Source organism: Salmo salar, chromosome ssa15 (assembly GCF_905237065.1).
Source record: "Salmo salar chromosome ssa15, Ssal_v3.1, whole genome shotgun sequence".
NCBI classification, from domain to species: Eukaryota; Metazoa; Chordata; class Actinopteri; order Salmoniformes; family Salmonidae; genus Salmo; species Salmo salar.
Window position 1 is genome coordinate 61,363,296 of NC_059456.1, and position 18,802 is coordinate 61,382,097.

The 18,802-nt window shown below is 42.3% G+C and overlaps 1 pseudogene; it reads right to left on the minus strand.

The window, feature by feature from the left end:
* The window catches only part of LOC106571865 (membrane-associated guanylate kinase, WW and PDZ domain-containing protein 1-like), a 237,494-nt pseudogene that overhangs the window by 60,786 nt on the left and 157,906 nt on the right, over positions 1–18,802 (minus strand).

Genomic DNA, 18,802 nt, shown 5'->3' on the forward strand with positions numbered 1-18,802 from the left:
CATTATGGTTACAGAACGTGTGGGCTGATAGACAGGTTAATGACATTATATGGTAACCCTTGATCATGAGGGTTGCGTGGTCTGTGCCTGGTCATGCATGTGTGGGCACTGGAGCTGTACATTAAGGGTATATACTGTATGATTGCGAGTCAGATGTCTGTAGTAGACAAGATCCTGGTATTGAACATGTGTGTGCATGTGTGTGTGTGTTGCACGGTATACCGAAACTTTGTTACTTTTTCGATACTAGAACTGTTACTTTCGGTACTTCTATCAAATGTGTCTCACGTTGTCTACTGATGGAGAGATGATCAAGTCTGTCTATCAGCGCAGCCGATGTCCCCTTACAGTGCGAGCGCACCGTGTCTGCTCCACTTACTCATTGCTATACTCTTAGAAAAAAAGGTGATATCTAGAACCTAAAAGGGTTCTTCGGCTGTCCCCATAGGAGAACCCTTTGAAGAACCCTTTTTGGTTCCAGGTAGAATCCTTTAGGTGTAACCCCACTCACGTTTGGCCCCTCCCGGAGCAGGGGGCAGCGGGGGCGGGACCTGCGGGTCGCGGTACGTCTCTAGGTGGTTATTGGCATAGTTGGCCAGAGGAGCACCAGCTGAGGAGTGCTCCTCTATCCACTCTGTACAGAGAGAGACACAGAGGGACTGTGAAATCACACACACACACACACACACACACACACACACACACACACACACACACACACACACACACACACACACACACACACACACACACACACGTAGACGCACACGATACATAAAATACAAACATAGGTACACACACACACATAAGCATCACATTTATACATTTGCTCACTCAAACTTGCTCTACACAGTTAGTGCATATACAATACACACCCAAACTCATGAAAGTCCCAAAATGCCTTGACAGATTAACAAATTATTCATAATAACTGGCAAGTAGACGTTGATTCTAACCTGGTAAATTATACAATGAGAGAGACATTTATTTGTAAGATGTTTGTTACATTACATGCCATTTCATCATAACATTGTGTCTCAGTGGTCCCAACACTTAGCAAGCATGATATCAGCAGCAGTTAGGGTTAAGCATGATATCAGCAGCAGTTAAGTTAGGGTTAAGCATGATGTCAGCAGCAGTTAGGTTAGGGTTAAGCATGATGTCAGCAGCAGTTAGGATTGGGTTAAGCATGATATCAGCATCAGTTAGGTTAGGGATAAGCATGATATCAGCAGCAGTTTGGGTTAAGCATGATACCAGCAGCAGTTAGGTTAGGGTTAAGCATGATATCAGCAGCAGTTAGGTTAGGGATAAGCATGATATCAGCAGCAGTTTGGGTTAAGCATGATACCAGCAGCAGTTGGGTTAGGGTTAAGAATGATATCAGCAGCAGTTCGGTTAGGGTTAAGCATGATATCAGCAGCAGTTAGGGTTAAACATGATACCAGCAGCAGTTCGGTTAGGGATAAGGACAATATTAGCAGCAGTTAGGATTAAGCATGATACCAGCAGCAGTTAGGGTTAAGCATGATACCAGCAGCAGTTAGGGTTAAGCATGATACCAGCAGCAGTTAGGTTAGACATTTTCCATTTTAGTCATTTAGCAGACACTCTTATCCAGAGCGACTTGCAGTATTGAATACATACATTTCATTTCATACATTATTATTATTATATATATTTTTTTTTTCGTACTGCCCCCCATGGGAATCGAACCCACAACCCTGGCGTTGCAAACACCATGCTCTACCAACTGACCCACAGGGAGTTAAGCATGATATCAGCAGCAGTTAGGGTTAGGGATAAGCATGATATCAGCAGCAGTTAGGGTTAGGGATAAGCATGATATCAGCAGCAGTTAGGGTTAGGGATAAGCATGATATCAGCAGCAGTTTGCACATACAGTAGATGGCAGCATCGACAGCTCCAAGCCTCTGATGACAAATAAGCAAATGCTACAGTACATGCCTTGAAAGGATGATAATGATGCTTTAATGATCTTTAAACAAACTAATAAATACCCAAACACAGACTGGACGGGACAACAGTGATGGGGTCAGTTCCACTTCAAATCCAGGAGAATTAATTGAAATTCCAATTCTGAGGAACTGAAATGTGACACGCATTTTTAATGGTAACTTTCCAATATGAACTGGGATTTCAATTCACTTCCTGGAATGATTGAATTCAAATGGAATAGACCCCAACCCCGCAGGACAAGACATGAGACAAGACGTGACGAGACACAGACAAGACGAGACAGACATGAAGAAAGAAATAAATGGTGCCTTGCCAGGGCAGGAAACGAACCTCGAATGTACCGCTCACCTTCAGGAGGCTGCGGCTGCTGCTGCTCCAGCTGCATCCTGCGCCTAGCCTCCACTATGGGGTTCTCATACTGGGTCTTCCTGTTGATGTGACTGGAGAGAGGGGGGAGAAGAGAGAGAGCGAGACAGAGAGAGAAAGAGAGAAAGAAAGAGATTCATTGTCACCATGATAAATGGCGATACACAGTGTTTGACATCCTCTGGCTCACAACCTCTTAAATCCCTCCACCTCAGGTGATAACCGCATAGGACTACACACTGGCCACACAAAATGGAGTCCAGTTTCAGTTCAATCTACTTAGATTCAAACCCATTATAATACAATGAATTTAGAAAAGGTCTGACAGCTAGCCATTGAAAGTCAGAATGTGTGGTCAAATCGGAGAGAGAAAAATGCTAGTTCAGCTGAAATGATGCAGTTTACAGTAAACAACATGAAAATGCTGATGCATCACAATCAATCAAATGTATTCAGTCTTCATTGTTGTGGGATAAATGAGAGGAATGTGAAAAGAGATAGCTATGAACCGTTAGGTGTCAGTGAGGTGTTCAACTTACTCTACGTAGTACACCCCATACACTGGGTCATCTATCTTCTCCCATCCTGCAGGCAGCTCTGAAACAGAGAAGGAACAGCCATGTTACATCACTGTAATCATACATTCACTACAGTCGCTGGTGTTGTACGAGAGGTCAGAATAGAGTAGTGTGGTGTGATGATTCTCAAATGAGCCCAGTGGTCAGTTGAGTATTTATAAGGGGTAGTGTTCTCATTCAGGAAGTTCTTCCAAGGGTGACGCTGTCATGTTTTTCTTATTCAAGGTCTCTCAGGTGTGTGAACCAACACTGAAGTGAATATACTGTATGTTTACCTGACCTGACTCTTTGCTTTATTATTCATACTTTTACATTGTTCTCTGCATCATCAGTGGTCCACGGAGCAGTCAAACTACTCGCTCTACCTCATTGAGCAAGGCACACACAGGCTACATGCACAGCCAGCTGTCAGGGGAGTCTCTGAACTACATTACTGACTGCAGAGATTGACTGCTGCCTCCTTCTAGATGTACTATTCATACCTTCAGGTCCAGCCCACTCACAATGGCTCCAGATGGGTCATTTTTATGTCTGTCTTTAGAACAGAACCAGGTTGTTTTCTATACATTGAGTCAACTGCTACAAACAGTTGATAGATGTACACAATTGCATGCCTCACACAAGTTAGACAGAGAGGGCCTACTCCAGTCTCCTTTTTAGCTCATTTATCATCTGATTTACTTAACAAAAGGCACATCTAAATAGGTTGTCCAGCCAGTCCAGGTATTCTCATGACATGGCACAAGAAGGGGAGGGGTTCCTCTTTTGTTCTCTATTGATCCTCTATTGTTCCTAGATCAATAGTGAGGCCAATGACATCACGAATCCCCATCAGACCAACTCCTTGAATGCCCAACTCCTTGAAGTTTACAGTTGTGTCTAAAAAACATATTGTTTTACCCTTTAGTGTGTGTACTTTACTGTATTTATACTTGGGATATCGCTTTTCAACAGTAAAACAAATTGCTATAAGTCTTCTTTAAACTAACACACTCCTATTAAAGCGATAGCATCACATTTTCCTCCACACTGTATTTGATTTCGTACAAAGACATTAGCGCCGTGTGTTAGCGTGGGCTGCTGCCAACTCCCATAAACACTTTTGGAGTGGGCTGGATTTCACAATCGATAATCAGACTGCCTGCTTCTGATGTCCCAGAAATAATAGGAGCCCATAGGCCCGACACTCAGAGCCCTGAAAGAGTCAGAGAATTCATTCCCTTTCAAGAGCGTGTCTGTTTCTGCCAAATAGTCTACAAAGTGGCCTGTGAATCAGCAGCACTATTTTCCAGTCTGTGGAGCTGCTCAAAGTACACAGATGAACCTGAGATGTCCAACCAAACACATTCCTAATGTGTTCTGTTGCATTAAAGGAAATCACTCCTACCACTCACTCTGTAGTTCGAAGCAAGCAGCACATCACATTCGAGCTAAAATCTAAGATGATTATAGTATACAAAGGACAGATTGAGACACCAATATACAGCCAATAGCAAATGCAATGACATAAAGAACGAGAGAGAGAGAGAAAGAGAGAGAGAGAGAAAGAGAGAGCAAATAAAGGTGCATACCTAGTTCATTGTCTGGTTCCTCAGTATGTACCCCTTCTTCTCCAAGGTGATGAGATGGAATGACAAAGAAAGGGATGGAATGACAAAGAAAGGGAAATAAAGAGAGGGAGTAAAGTAATATTACAGAAAAAGACAAGTAGGTAGAGAAATAGAGATCTTTAAGTCACAAATTAGTATTTACAAAAAAATTGATGTGCCATAATCCATCAAATCAATGACATATTGAAACTAACATATGATAGAAGACAGCAAAATGGCCACATGGTGGTGCGATTTCTGATATTGGTTTTTCTGAATTTGAGTACCAATTTCTGTGTTCTCAAGATTCACACACCAACATCTTATCATTACTTGTTTGTTCTTAAACAAAATGTATGTCACATTGTTACATTGATATTTGTTTAACTACAATTTAACAGTGGAGGAACAAACAAATCTTTACACAAGCTATTAGACAATTCCTTAGATGGAAAGCCAATCTCAAAGTAATGACAGGACCAGTGAAAACTGCTCGCCACTTTAGAGATTCAAATCACTTTATTGGCCAATTGCACAGGTCCAACCCAAATTTGACTACCCCTCTGAAAGGGGTTGGGACCTAAAAAACAGAAATGAGTTACCTCTGGTTTGTTCAGCCAGACACACCGGTAGGATTGTCAAACGTTTGCCTGCAGACAGTACTTAGCATCTCTGAACAGAGTGTCGGCAGTCAATCTCTTTTATGTTCACACACAGCAAAGACCTTTAGGTTGTCAACCACTCAGCTTTGTTAAAATACTCCAAACCAGGAGGTGGCAGTAGCATTATTTGTCTGTGTGTTGCTTAGTTTATGGTCTAGATTCCAACGTTAGCTAGCTAGCTAGCTGTGCTAATGTACATTTTTTGTAGATGACACTAGCCAGATGGACACAGCTAGATAGATAACTAACTAGCAAGATGACGTAGAAACAATTTAATTCACTCTCCTTAATCCCATAATGCCAGTTCCAGCCCATAGCCATATGTTTAGCTAGCTAGATTTACATTAGCATATTCACTAACCAGCGCAACATAGCTAGCTAGCTTTGCAGCTAACACAGGCAGCTGATTATGGAAACGAATCCATTGTGATTTAATTATAATGTCAATACTTGCTAGAACAAAAGTGGTACCTGCTGCGTGCCGACCCGGTAGCAACAAACCTGTTGTTTCTACTTATAGAATCGTAATGCTTGTCAGTGGCCAACAACTTGACTTTGAGCCAATCAGAGAGCACAAATCCCCATTTGGGGGAGCCAACAGTAGTGCCAACAAAAAGGAAAAAGAGGGCATTTTCTCCATACATCCACGGTTAAATGTTATGAACCCATAAGCTTTGTCCAAAGAGCCACGACCGAGTTAGTGCCTACAAAAAGACGGCATTACTATTGCTATCTATAGAAAAACACTTAATCATATTTATATCTGTGACTAAGAGTTCAGTAGCACCATCTACTGATAGCATCAACAAGGTGCAAGATTAGCTGGTAAACAATACAGCACAGAAATGAGTGAAACACAGTCACAGCGCACACACACACACACACACACACACACACACACACACACACACACACACACACACACACACACACACACACACACACACACACACACACACACACACACACACACACACACACACACACACACACACGGCCTGGCTTACCATCATCCTCACACTCTTCCAGAGGTTTTAGAGGTTTCTCAAGACAGCGGGGGTCGATCCATGATGTGGTCTTTGTGTTGTGGCTGATGAAACAACACATACACAGAGCTGTTAAAGACTGGTTCTGAAGTCAAGGTGATAAGCACAAAAAGCAAACAAAAGACCAATGATCTCATCAGCACATGGATATGAGGGGTTAATGTCTATAGGCTTGTCGCTAAAACAAGCAAGTGAAATCAAAGAGAGATCATTTCTACAGTAAAACAGACTTCTCCCCCATTGAGAAACACAGAGAAGAGGGTTGGAAGGAGACCTGTCAGTGTTGACGTATTGTCTAGAATAGGTGGCTGGTGCCTCAACATCACCACACAAGCTCTCTTTTCAATTCTCTTGACTTTGCCAGTCCAATAATAAAAGCAGACCAACATGCAGGTGATGAATGCACCCAGCCATTTCCTCATCCTCTCACAGCTAGTCAGGCAGGCAGCCCCAGCTCTGTGTGTTGGTCTGCATGGTCTGCATGGTCAGGTGATCTGACCTGCCTGTGATCTCTAAGGAGATCAGTCTATGGAGGATTAACGGCCTGGAGAGAACTGAGTAATGACAGGCCTGTCTGGGAGAAAGGAGGAGGGAGAGTACTGGGATACAGGACAGAGAGGCTTGATAGTATAGGGAGTATACAGTATAGGGTACTGTTTGGGTATTTAGTCTCTGTTCTTGGTGTAAGCTAAGGGTAGTTACTGTACATAGGGTATTGGGTGAATATGTACACTATGATGCAAGCTATTGTGGGTTGTAGGATGAAGTGTATAGGGTATATAATACATACTTTGTTAAGTACACTTTCTGTATAGGTTAAGGGTGGGTGGGGTATAAGATATATTTTAAATACTCTATAAAGTAGACTTCTCCATTCTCTGTGTAGGCCATCTCCCAGTTGTCTGGCAGGGGTCCCAGGGGGTCTTCAGGAGAGGCCTGGGGTTGGGCGTGCGTCTGCTGCCCGTTGTCCGAGGTGGAGGCGGCCACGTTGTTCAGACCATAGGACGGAGCATTCTCGCGTGCGGGATATGGCCGAAGAAAGCCGCTGCGGCTCTCGTCCTGGTCGCTAGGGTTACCTGTGCACAACAAGGGAGAGGGGAATAGACTACGCACTAAGGATCCTGGGTACATAAGGAGCACAACACAAAAAAAAAACAGAGAGGGGAGGTTTATGTTTCATGCAGCAATCGGAATGTGTGAATCTACGGGTGGAATGACAAGACACTTTATGCTAAGACTACTGTGTGCATTATATCAATGCATGACCTGATCATGACTACAAAACATCTTTCCCTCTTTACCTTCTTTCTCTCCCTCCCTATCACCCTCCTTCTGTAAACCCCCTGCCTGCTGGTCCAAAAGGAATGGGGCGCAATGACTATAATGCAAACGCGGTCAGCTTCCATTTCTCTAAACCCCAACTCCTAGCTCCCCCCTTCCCTCCCGGCCTCCCTCGCTCCTCCCTCACATCCGTGAGCTGTTCAGGGGTGATCAAACGCTAATTCACCACTCTGCCAGGATGGCAGGACACACAGAGAGGGCCATAGATCCACACCGTCCGCCCACCCGACCAGGAAAAAGCCCCTCCATCTAGGAACTGACTGAATGTCTCACACACTCTCCAGGATGGAACAGACTTCAAAGAGAGGGAGACGGACAGAGAGAGACAGAGAGAAAAACACTCATCCGTTCCCATCAGCTAGCTTTCTTTCTGGGCTAACACATTAACACAGGTTGTGATAAGCAATATTTCAAACTAAGTTATACATCAGAAATTAGGCCTACAAAAAAAAACACAGTGTTATACTCATCACCCTAAATAGGTGGGAAATATTAACACTCCATTAACAGATAGATTAGTGCATTAGATGAAGACACAAATGAGTGAAAGAGAGAAGAATGAGTAGAATAAAGAGAAAAAGAAGAGAGGGAGAGAGAAAGATGAGTGGAAGAGAGAAGAAGGAATAGAATAGAGAGAGAAAAGAAGTGAGAGAGAGAGAAAGAGGGAGCAAGAGAAATTGAGTGACAGAGGAGATCGAGGCCCTATGAATTCTGCTTGTACTGTGTTTCTCCCCTCCTCACAGGCAGATGGCAGTGTTAAGACTCTCACAAAGAGAAATCAGCTTCACAAAGACATGATGCAACCTCCAGACACCCAGCAATACAGAGCAGAGGAAAGCACAAACACAGGCACACTCTCTCACATGCTCTTTCACACGTGTAGACATACTAGCACACATACAAACACACATGCACGAACACACACACACCACAGTGAACACCAGCCTTGTTTGGTAGTGTTAGTCTGTATGTAACTGTCTGACTGCATGTACAATGACTCACCTGTAAAACTGTTGTTCATTTCCGTGGCCTGGTCGTCATCCTTGTAGTCAGCAGGCACTACTCGGGCGTTTTGCATGTCATTGTAGGACTTGGTGCCTGGGGGGCCGTTGAGGAGCACAGCATCACTGAAAATCACTGTCCCAACCACGGGCTGCCTCGGCGGCTTGGGGGTCCCATAATAGTTACCTAGGCAACAAGAGGGACATTAGCATGCCTGAGAGAGAGGAGGGAGGAAGAGAGAGAGAGGGGTGGGAGAGGAACAGAGATAAAGAGCGGGGCAAGAAAAAGATCCAGAGAAAAAAAGGAAGGGAAAGAGAGACAGAGGACAGAGATAGCAGGAAGGAGATCTATAAAATCTCAAAATCTTACGCAGGGGAAAAAGAGACAATGCCAGAGCACAATGCATCCTGAAATGGTGGAAATAAGCAGCTGCTGGAAAAGCAGGCTTTTTCCCCTAGCCAATGGTGTTATAGACTGAGAGGGGAGAGCTGTATTGTCTGGGAGCAGGGAGCATACACAGATAATACAATGGACCGGCTCAGAAGTGAAGAGAATCTTTACCTCGTTAAAGTATACATTCAAATGAGTGGCTTATATTGGTCAGTGCCAGATCTGTTACTAAGATTTATTTCCCACAATGCAATCCAAGAGATAGCAACACATGTTCATAACAAAATACAAATTGTATGTCATTATCTGCAACTGATAAACTGTATATCCTGAAAATATCTTTAAAAAGTCTATCCACAATTCTCTGGGAAAGTGACAATTTTTGATATGAGAATGTGGAACTCTTATCTCAATGCCACTGCATGTCATGTCACTGACACACTGTGCGTAAGTTTGCTTCATATTTGTATTTGGAAGGCAATAGGCTCCTGTGGACAGGTATTTGACATTGTCTGCGGGGCAGAGAGAAAGGTGTCAAACACAGTAGTACAGGTGCCAAGCAGATTAACGCTGTTACACACACACAACCCACACACAACACACAGGTGGATTTTAGTTTCTGTCAGGACAGAAGACTTATCACTGCGGTGCACTGTACTAATCTAGGTGAGGAGAATCTGGTGAACTAGTGAAAGATCATATTGTCCACTCCTACAGTCTACCATCATCATCACTACCACCACCATAACCAACATCACCATCCTCACCTTCATACGTTCCTATTTCCAGTAGTGTTCCGCTCTGCTCAAGATTTAGTAAGTCCTCTATGGACATAAAGTTGTAATCAACCCCAGGGACCTCACCGTCTCGAGGGGGGCGTGTCGTACCTGTGGAAAGAGGAAACCAAGGTTATTAATCAGCATTACTACCAACCAGCTTGACCGAAAACGAGGGAGCAGTTTTGTTGGTGGTTAACTCAATGGCAATTACATTTGCCAAAACATACGGCTCAATTAACAAACACAAACGTTATTGCCTCACTGTGGGCGGAAACCAAGATTGAGAACGAGGAAGGAGCAAGTAATATATAGTAAGTATTCAAACACAGCTAGGTCCATTAATCATAGGACTGAGAGAGAACCACTCAGAAGAACAGGTCCCCACAAACAGGAAGTGTGGGAGCTGAATGCAGGCCGGCTCGCCCATTAGGCAGGATTAGGCGGCCGCTTATGGCGGCATATTGGCGAAGGCAGCATTTTCCAAGCTTAGTTGACCAAGATGCGCCTCCAACAACACTTTGTCAAAGGCAGGGGCGTAAAACATTTTGCTTGTCCATTCCCAGCGAATCTTGGTGCTGTTGGACCAAATCTGAAGCAATCATAGACGTCTATGTTTGGTTCAGATTTGGTCCGGTCTGAACCAGCCTGGATTTGGTCAAAACATAGACATCTATAAATGACGTATTTTCAACTTTAATTCTTAACCAAAAAGGAACCTGATTTCAAAGTCCAGAAAATATGTATTTTCAACATCCGGAAAACACATATTTTCAATGTCCGGATAAAGACATATTTTAAACATGAGGAAAATATGCATTTTCACCTTTCATTCAGAACATAAAAGGAACTAATTTCACCATCAGCAAAATATGTATTTTATAAATCTTTTCAACATAATTTTGCTTACTGGGACTATTCTAGTTTTGCGGGAGTACAGAAGGAGGGTGGCAGAACGTCCAGGACCGGGTCTGGCTGAATCTGACAGGGTGCGATTTCGGTCACCGCTTCCTTTGAGACTGCAGTGAACTGAGCAGGTGGACGTGGACATGATGTGAGGAAACAGGAAATTAAGAAAGTCACACACAGCCCTATCTCAATCTAGTAGTGGTAGCATATCACAGGCTTTATACGCACCCCGGCGATAAAAGAAGGGTCATCTTTATCAACACAGAGGAACTGACACTATCGTCTGGGTATTTTATTTCCCTTCTGGCATTGTGATCATGCAGTATGGCTCCAAACAACCCTCTGTGATAGTTTTATTTAAAAAGGTTTGTCTTCAGGGTCTAACTGAACCACGAAAAGGCCCATATTTGTCTCCAAAGTTCATCTGTTGTTTAAAGGCCTACCTATATCACCATGAAAAACCGTGGACTATGTTGTTACACATAACGGTCTGAAAAAAACAACACGTGTGGGCTGTTCAGAGGAGATTACATTCTACTACATCTGGTCAATTCATTTTTTTAAAGTTAGCACCCTTCTCAATATCAACCATCTGGCCACATTTTCAGTTAAAAGGTTGGCTAATGTCAAAATGAGCTTCAAGTTCCTTGGCGTCCACATCACTAAGGCCTTAACATGGTCCACACACACACACCCGTATAGTCGTTAAGGGGGCACAGCAGCGCCTCTTCCCCCTCAGGAAGCTGAAAAGATTTGGCATGAGCCCTCGGATGCTCAAAAAGTTCTACTTCTGCACCATCGAGAATAATAAAATAGTAACACTACCTCGTTCAAAGGAACTTAAATATTTTGTATTTCGATTTAACCCTCTGAATGGCACATATACACAATCCATGTCTCAATTGTCTCAAGGCTTAAAAATCCTTCTTTAACCTGTCTCCTTCCCTTCATCTACACTGATTGAAGTGGATTTAACAAGTGATATCAATAAGGGATCAGAGCTTTCACCTGGATTCACCTGGTCAGTCTATGTCATGGAAAGAGCATGTTCCTATGGTTTGTAACCTAACCTTAAACCCTAAAACTAACCCTTACTCCTAGCCCTAGTTTCTAACCCTAAACTTAATTATAACCCTAACACTAAACCCCCTAGAAATAGCATTTGACCTTGTAGGGACTAAACAATACAATTCTCCAGTTTCTCCATGTTAGTTAAACACACACACACACACACACACACACACACACACACACACACACACACACACACACACACACACACACCCTCAGTATCACTTCAGTGGGAGGGAATAGAGAGAAGACAATAGAGAGAGGGGTCATTGAGTTCCTCTCTTTACAGAGACAGAGATGACAGGAGCCATCACACACCTGGCAGATGGCTGACTGAAGTCGTAACCCTTCTGTGAGTAGGAAAGTCAGGACACACACGCACACATTGCCAGGGAGGCATGCACGTACACACAGCCTGGTAAGTGCTCAAAGTTGCCGTCCAGAACAAAAGCTGTTTCTCTGACACAAACATTCAAGCACTATATTTGAACTCAAAGCATTTGATCACTCAGGGAACAACCTGTGTCTAAACATCTCAAAATAACTACAGTTCATCGTGGCACAGAGACTTAAGATTTAGTGTCTTTTCTCTTTCCCATTTAAAATGACAGAGACAATGAATTACAGCAGCAGCGGTTTCATACTAAGGCCATCTCCCTATCAAAGAGCCATACAGTACCCTATGATGAATCACCTAATTGGCAAATGTATTGGGATTATACTGTACTTCTGCCGCTCTGTGTGTGTCACAGGGACCTGAGTTGAAGAAAATAAAGTTTGCTATGAGTTTCAGTCATCGTCGTTGCCATACAAAGTGTGTCCCTTGATGATCTATGAGTCTGTGGCAACTTGTGTTCTAATCTAATGAATGTCTCTGCTGTGGAGGGCGTGGATGAGCTGTTCTCTCTCTGGTAGTATTCCCCACACTGGGGGCATTTGATGCAGTTGTGCTGATAGAGTAGCTCAATACTCCTGTAACAAGTACTGTATCATTGAATAATTCTAAAGCAGCTCCACCAACTTGGATTGAGACTTGTTGGGTTTGAGAGAGTTGCAAGTTATTTTCCAAGCCAATGTTTTTAAATTAAACTCCTCCCAGTCTGAGTTGCTCTAAATATCAACTTTAGGAAATAGTAGGACACAACCCTCTCTCTTTTTAAGGCAGTCAAATGTCTTTGTTTTTTATTTTTTAGAAAGGCTCAAAATGCTTAGTCATCACTGTCATCTTAAAAACCATGAAACACTGTTCAAAATAAGAATTCGAGGTTTCTTTGAAATTCAAACCCTAATGTCAGTTGAGCTCTCAGCAGCTCTGGACATGTGAGATACATGACATAATGGATTCTCAATGCAGGCAGGCAGGCAGCAGGCAGACAAAAGGCTCAGTGAAGACAGGCTTGGCCTCATTACAATCTGTGTCCCTCTTCTCCATTCTACAGGAACAATGACTGGGCCTAACTCAGGCTGATGAACTTCCAAAACCACTCAGCATCAATGGAATGATTCTTTGTCTAGTCGTGAGAAGCTCGAGTTTCTTGTATGAATGGAAAAAATAGGACACAAGTAATCATAACTGTTTCAGCAACGAAAGACCTTGGGAACTGTACTAATCGGGAATAACTATACTACTGGTCTTCTGTTCCTAAATACAGTAAGAGAAAGTAGGATCGAGTAAATGGTCTCTCATTACTGTTTTCAGCCTCACCTCTCTTACAGTAATAGGCCAAATTCAAATTCATACATTTTCGTTTTGGTGGTAAATAATCCCTTTAACTGTTTGTACTACAGTAACTACTGAGTGTAATTATGACTGACCCCTGAGGTGTGAGAGGGAAATATACCCAGGCAAAACACATGCACCAGAACAGAAAACAGACACGTTCAGTAGAACTAGACTGCTACAGCCTCTGTGCAACATTCCGTTTCAGACCTGTTGCTAAGGACAACAAGAGATGAGGTTTACATGTTGCGCTTCCTGTGTGCAAGAAAATACGAAAGATTAAATATTTATCAGGATATAAACGGCAGTGTGTGTGTGTACAGAATTAGAGCTTGATGATATACATGAATATTGTTGCTAGAATTGAATAGAATACTGTAATAATTGAATAGGATGTTCTTGTATAATTGTGGCCTACTGTATGTCATGTTTAGGAACTGAGTAACTGAGTGATTAATGAATGACTTACCTTAAACACATACTTTACAGCACAGTGTATTAGCATACAGCCTGGCAGTGTTACACTGTCTGACTTTGACTTTGTGTTGACATGAGGAGTAGCCTACCTGTTAGTATTGCTGTCCTGTTTACAGTAGCGTCAACACAGGAGATATAACCTCTCTCCCCAGGGAAGACCTGCTACCAACAGCACCACACCAATTATACATTTTACCAGTCAGAGCATGGAGTCATTACACTAGGTGATTACTAGCATATGAAATACAGAAGCTAAAAGACACACCTCAATGCAGTGCACAGTGAATTAAGGCCTGTGTAGAAAGCATTAGAAAGGGACTACCATAAGAAAATGGTCATGATGATCTACAATAAGACTGTGCCTTTGCTTAGAACATTATTATGATTAGGCTATATTTCAAATGTAAGGCAGGAATTGTTTCACTTTCCCGACGATGGTATTTGAGAAGCATAGCCAGCTCCAGCTTTGCTAGACAACAGATAAATGAACACGTAGGGAGGATGTGTGGAATGTTTCTGTCTCCTTATTCTCTTTATCTCTCTCTTCTCCTCTCCTTTTATCCTTCTCTGTTCTTCTCTCCTATCTCACTCAAGTGAATTTCAGCCCATCTCCCTATCTCTACCACTCTCTCTCTTCCTATCTCTAGCTCTTGAACCATCTATCTCCTTCCTTCACTCTCTCTCCATCCATCCCTCTATGTTACGTGGCATTAGCGGTAGAAAAATATGCCACTAGTTGTGACGAGGTGCCCGGCACGCGGCTGACGTTCTCCTGCTACTGGGGAAGGTTGGGAAATAGAGCACGGATTGTCCAATCAGCATCAATCCCCCACCCCTCGCAGCCTCAACATCAATCAGCAGCTGTAGTCCACTCCACCAGGGGGAGGGGGGATGAAGGGAGGGGGCTGTCGTTGGGGGGCTGCAGCCAAATGGTAGAATGTGGCGGTGGGAAAAGAGTTAGGGGGAGTAAAAAAGAAAAATTATGAGGGAGAGAAAGGAAGAGAGAAAGAGCGCTCGAGACAGAGCGAGAGAGAGAGACTGGCCCTCAGAGTCAGATCAAGACAGAGCTGCATTTTCTCCTACCCTGTGAGAACTATACAGACTTAAGTCAATTTTATTTCACAAAATTGAAAACAAATGTAAAAAAAATTAACAAAGCAGAAAAGGAGAAAATCCAATATCTATTGGGAGAAAAAACCCTTTGTGCCATATTAGCTGCAAAATATGTAGCTTCCTGCCACACCTGTGGGGACAGCCAGCAGAACGACCAACCAGAGCAATAACATTGTTACATGTGTCTCTCACCATTTCATTATTGTCCTCATTCATTTCTTACTGTAGTGTCAAGTTAATTGTTACTACTCATTGAATATTATTATTTATCTGCGTCATCATTGATTTGATATGTATCTATATGTTTGCTTGGCAATGTATGTGGTAACACTTTCCATGCCAATGAAGCCATTTGAGAGAGAGAATAAAAAACACCAAGTTATTAATGCAGAGCAGATTTAGGATGATCCCTGCTAATTATCAAAATCCCAACCAAATCATGAGAAAACAAAAAGATAATTACTTGACACATTGGAAGGAATTAACCAAAAAAAAAAACAAGTGAACTGGAGGCACAGTGGCAGAATACCTGACCACTGTGACTGACCCAAAATTAAGGGAAGCTTTGACTATGTATAGACTCAGTGAGCATAGCCTTGCTATTGAGAGAGGCCACTGTAAGCAGACCTGGCTGAGGTGGAAACTGAGGTGCACTTCCTAACCTCATTCCAAATGTATGACTATATTAGAGACACATATTTCCCTCAGATTATACCGACCCTCAAAGAATTTGAAACAAATACAATTTTCCAACCAATAACCTCCCATATCTATTAAGTGAAATACCAGTGTGCCATCACAGCAAGATTTGTTACCTGTTGCTACATGAAAAGGTCAACTAGTAAAGCACAAACATCATTGCAATTAAACACTATATTTATCTGTCTATTTATTTTCCCTTTTGTACTTCAACAATTTGCACATTGTTACAACACCGTACATAGCCATAATATAATATTGAAATGTATCTATAGTACTCTTTTGAAACTTTTGTGAGTGTAATGCTAACTGTTAATTTCTGATTGTTTATTTCACATTGGTTTATTATCTATTCCACTCAATTTGCAACGTAAACATGTTTCCTATGCCAATAAAGCCCATTGAATTGAATGAGAGCGCGAGAGAGTGAGAGAGCAAAGAGAAAGAGAGAGACGTGACAACCAGAATCCCAGGGCGACAGGAAAAACAATCACCTAATGGGTGTCTAAACCACTCTCCAGTAGAAAAACGTTCTCCCTCTCCCCCACTGCTGCTCTCGTTGTCTAACAAACAAACAAGCACAATGTCAAACTGCACAAACGCACACACAGTCCAATACATACATAGAACCCCTGGCTTGCTTAGCACACTCTATCTCAATCCCTGTCTGTTTGTGCAGTTTCCCTGTAGGATCAGGTCTTCACTATCATTGTTAAGGATCTCTCCTCCCTCTTTCTCTTTTACGCTCCCTGTCACTTCTTTGTATTCGTCTGTCTGTGTGTGTGTGTTGTGTGTGAGCTGTGAAGTATCGATTGAAGCCCTGCTAAAAGGATGAGGAGGCTTAGGGAAGCCTGTCTGTGAGTCTGTCACCTCATCAACATTGTTCAACATTGTTTCCACAACCTGCCACTGAACTGCAGCATAATCGAAAGGTCTCTCTCTCTGCTCTGTGTACATAACATTACACTTTAGCGAGGTCTCATGGCAAAACAATTGGTTGTCCAACGTCTGTCATCAGGTATAGAATTTAAATATGCTGTAAACACTCATTTAGTCACTCAGTCAGTTAGTCACAGACACGCACATAGGCACATACACACACATACACCTGCACACACAACCTGCACACACCATATAAAATACAAACATGCCATATAAAACATGTGAACTATAAATAGCTTATAGCGAGAGCTAGTTCCTCTCCTTGCTGGCAGTTCATAAAAAGCTGCTGTGGAGCAGGATCAGTAGCAGGGGACGAATGTCCCTGAAGTGGCCTGTAGAGTGTCTCCTCTGACCCACATCCTGCCTCCCAACACTGGGCCACTCTCTGGGCTGGGGCCCGGTTCCTTAACCAATCAACAGCTAAAGGCAGAGCAATGCTGCTGATCTCAGTGAATGGTCATCACAAGTCGTCACTGGCATCACTCTCCCTTGATATTTTCACTCAATGGGATTCCCTGGTTATATAAAGGTTGTGAATAATAATGTCTACAATACTTTGTGATTTTTACAGACATTTGGAAATTTCGGAAATTTGTCAAAGTGCCTAAAGTTCTCTGACATACTGTTGGACTGTCTGTCAAAGTGTGCACCTCTCTAACTTTAGGGGGAGAGCGAGGTAGAGCTAGAGCGAGTGCTACGCCACAACCCAACTATCACATTTGGTTCCTTGGAAGTTGTTGGAAAGTAAGCGTAAGTAAGTGTTCGGTTTCCCATTGGTTCTGGGAACGATGCCCAATACATTTCCTGACCAGTAAAACCAAACATTTTTTAAACGTTCTGAGAACAGAAGTGAAAATGTTGCCTGTTCTGTTCTGTTTAGGTTGCACGGAGGTTCTGAGAACGTTTTACTATGGTTTCCTGAAAGTATTCCTGGGAGGTTTAATTAACATTCTGAGAACAGACATTCTAGGTTATTTAAAGGTAATTAAATAATGTTCTGAGAACATTCTAAATGTTGTGAATGCATTAAACTAAATGGAAAAGGTTATTTGGAGGTTTTTGAATACTTTTAATAACACTGCTAGCTTAGTTTTGGTTAACTGTTTGGAACTCTAAGCACAAATAGGACACATGGAAATGAACTTGCTTAGACAGTAATCATACAAACACATTTCACATTCCACAGCGTCAGTGAGATACGAACGTATCCATGAAATTAGTCCACTGTGCCACCAGGATGGAGATAGCATGCCATGTTTGTGTTTTTACTCATACAAAGCTGTTCATTTTAGTCTTTTCAAACAGATCAGGTGTGAGCTACTAGTTGGTGCGGCCAACACACCTGAACACACTTAACAAAATAGAAGATAGAGAGAGTTTTGTTGACGCTGAGAACAGAATGTACATGTTTTTAAATAACATTCTAAGAAAGTTCTTTGACCATTGTTAATGTTTTCTTCTTAATGTTCTGAGAACATGACTTTAAATAGAACCATGAGGAAACCTACAGAAGACGTTATGCTGAAGCACTGAAATTCCCACAAAAGAATGTTGTTTCTTAACATTCTCTGAACTTTCTAAGAACATTCCCAATGTCAAACCAGTTGGAGAACGTTCTTAGAACATTACCAAAAATGTAATTATATGTAACCATGTTCAAACATTTAGGAAACGTTCTGTTAAAGTAATGAAATACCAAGAAAATAACCTCTATGGGCTAGGTGGGACGCTAGCGTCCCCCCCGTGGTGCACTCCATCAACAGCAGGTGCATTTCAAGAGCGGCAAATTTGAAACCAAATAAATGTCAAAATTCAAATTTTTCAAACATACAACTATCTTACACCCTTTGAAAGATAAACATCTCCTTAATCTAACCACGTTGTCCGATTTCAAAAAGGTTTTACGGCGAAAGCATAAAGTTAGATTATGTTAGGAGAGTACATTGACAATAGCTGTGTGTAATGTTTTGGCAATTCAAAGACAGGGTCACCAAAACCATAAAACCAGCTAAAATGATGCACTAACCTTTTACAATCTCCATCAGATGACACTCCTAGGACATTATGTTAGACAATGCATGCATTTTTAGTTCTATCAAGTTCATATTTATATCCAAAAACAGCGTTTTACTATGGCATTG